The following is a 2,500-nucleotide window of genomic DNA, read 5'->3' as shown; positions in this document are numbered from 1 at the left end:
CCATACTGCAAAAATAAAAATAATGTCCTTGAAACTTTGGGTTTAATTCGAAATAGTCGAGGTCCTCGTTAGTATAGTGGTGAGTATCCCCGCCTGTCACGCGGGAGACCAGGGATCGATTCCCGACGGGGAGTGATATATTTATTTGTTTTAAGACTAACACAAAGTGTCCATGCTGAAAAAATAAAAAAAATGTCGTTAAAACTTTGTGTTTATTTGAAAGTAGTCGAGGTCCTCGTTAGTATAGTGGTGAGTATCCCCGCCTGTCACGCGGGAGACCGGGGTTCAATTCCCCGACGGGGAGTAATATACTTTTTTGTTTTAGGATCAAGGCAACGTGTCCATACTAGAAACATTGTAAAAATGTCCTTCATAATTTGGGTTTATTTCAATGTAGTCGAGGTCCTCGTTAGTATAGTGGTGAGTATCCCCGCCTGTCACGCGGGAGACCGGGGTTCGATTCCCCGACGGGGAGTGATTTATATTTTTGTTTTAGGATCAAGGCAACATGTTTATACTAGAAAAATTGTAAATAAGTCCTTCAAAGTTTGGGTTTATTTCAATGTAGTCGAGGTCCTCGTTAGTATAGTGGTGAGTATCCCCGCCTGTCACGCGGGAGACCGGGGTTCGATTCCCGACGTGGAGTGATATATTTATTTGTTTCAAGAGTAACACAAAGTGTCCATGCTGAATATATAAAAAAATGTCATTCAAAGTTTGGGTTTATTTCAAAGTAGTCGAGGTCTTCGTTAGTATAGTGGTGAGTATCCCCGCCTGTCACGAGGGAGACCGGGGACTGATTCCCGACGTGGAGTGATATATTTAATTGTTTCAAGAGTAACACAAAGTGTCCATGCTGAAAATATAAAAAAAATGTCATTCAAAGTTTGGGTTTATTTGAAAGTAGTCGAGGTCTTCGTTAGTATAGTGGTGAGTATCCCCGCCTGTCACGAGGGAGACCGGGGTTCGATTTCCCGACGGGGACTGATATATTTTTTTGTTTTAAGATTAAGGCAACGTGTCGATACTAGAAAAATTGTAAAAATGTCCTTCAAAGTTTGGGTTTATTTCAAAGTAGTCGAGGTCCTCGTTAGTATAGTGGTGAGTATCCCCGCCTGTCACGCGGGAGACCGGGGTTCGATTCCCCGACGGGAAGTGATATATTTCTTTGTTTCAGGAACAACACAACGTGTCTATACTAGAAACATTGTAAAAATGTCCTTGAAATTTTGGGTTCATTTCAACGTAGTCGAGGTCCTCGTTAGTATAGTGGTGAGTATCCCCGCCTGTCACGCGGGAGACCGTGGTTCGATTCCCCGACGGGGAGTGATATATTTATTTGTTTTAAGAGTAACACAAAGTGTCCATGCCGGAAAAATAAAAACAATGTCATTCAAAGTTTGGGTTTATTTGAAAGTATTCGAGGTCCTCGTTAGTATAGTGGTGAGTATCCCCGCCTGTCACGCGGGAGACCGGGGTTCGATTCCCCGACGGGGAGTGATATATATTTTTGTTTTAGGATCAAGGCAACGTGTTTATTCTAGAAACATTGTAAATATGTCCTTCAAAGTTTGGATTTATTTCAAAGTAGTCGAGGTCCTCGTTAGTATAGTGGTGAGTATCCCCGCCTGTCACGCGGGAGCCCGGGATTCGATTCCCCGACGGGGAGTGATATATTTCTTTGTTTAAAAAGTAACACAAAGTGTCCATACTGCAAAAATAAAAATAATGTCCTTGAAACTTTGGGTTTAATTCAATGTAGTCGAGGTCCTCGATAGTATAGTGGTGAGTATCCCCGCCTGTCACGCGGGACACCGGGGATCGATTCCCGACGGGGAGTGATATATTTATTTGTTTTAAGACTAACACAAAGTGTCCATGCTGAAAAAATAAAAAAAATGTCGTTAAAACTTTGTGTTTATTTGAAAGTAGTCGAGGTCCTCGTTAGTATAGTGGTGAGTATCCCCGCCTGTCACGCGGGAGACCGAGGTACGATTCCCCGACGAGGAGTGATATATTTTTTTGTTTCAGGAACAAGTCAACGTGTCCATACTAGAAACATTGTAAATATGTCCTTCAAAGTTTGCGTTTATTTCAAAGTATTCGAGGTCCTCGTTAGTATAGTGGTGAGTATCCCCGCCTGTCACGCGGGAGACCGGGGTTCGATTCCCCGACGGGGAGTAATATATATCTTTGTTTTAGGATCAAGGCAACGTGTCCATACTAGAAAAATTGTAAATATGTCCTTCAAAGTTTGGGTTTATTTCAAAGTATTCGAGGTCCTCGTTAGTATAGTGGTGAGTATCCCCGCCTGTCACGCGGGAGACCGGGGTTCGATTCCCCGACGGGGAGTAATATATTTCTTTGTTTTAGGATCAAGGCAACGTGTCCATACTAGAAAAATTGTAAATATGTCCTTCAAAGTTTGGGTTTATTTGAAAGTAGTCGAGGTCCTCGTTAGTATAGTGGTGAGTATCCCCGCCTGTCACGCGGGAGACCG

General features: G+C 42.8%; 4 non-coding genes across 4 annotated transcripts; all 4 read left to right on the top strand.

The window, feature by feature from the left end:
• Window positions 1-403: 403 nt before the first annotated feature.
• Window positions 404-475, top strand: Trnad-guc (transfer RNA aspartic acid (anticodon GUC)). The gene has a single exon. It is a non-coding gene; the product is annotated as a tRNA-Asp (tRNA).
• Window positions 476-1,426: 951 nt separating this feature from the next.
• Trnad-guc (transfer RNA aspartic acid (anticodon GUC)) lies at window positions 1,427-1,498 on the top strand. Its single transcript has one exon. It is a non-coding gene; the product is annotated as a tRNA-Asp (tRNA).
• Window positions 1,499-2,109: 611 nt separating this feature from the next.
• Window positions 2,110-2,181, top strand: Trnad-guc (transfer RNA aspartic acid (anticodon GUC)). The gene has a single exon. It is a non-coding gene; the product is annotated as a tRNA-Asp (tRNA).
• A 99-nt stretch (window positions 2,182-2,280) lies between these two features.
• Window positions 2,281-2,352, top strand: Trnad-guc (transfer RNA aspartic acid (anticodon GUC)). The gene has a single exon. It is a non-coding gene; the product is annotated as a tRNA-Asp (tRNA).
• Window positions 2,353-2,500: the final 148 nt, after the last annotated feature.

This window comes from Clavelina lepadiformis, chromosome 9 (assembly GCF_947623445.1).
Source record: "Clavelina lepadiformis chromosome 9, kaClaLepa1.1, whole genome shotgun sequence".
Lineage (NCBI taxonomy): Eukaryota > Metazoa > Chordata > Ascidiacea > Aplousobranchia > Clavelinidae > Clavelina > Clavelina lepadiformis.
Note: the sequence above shows the minus strand (reverse complement) of the source record. Positions and strands in the feature narration are given on the sequence as shown.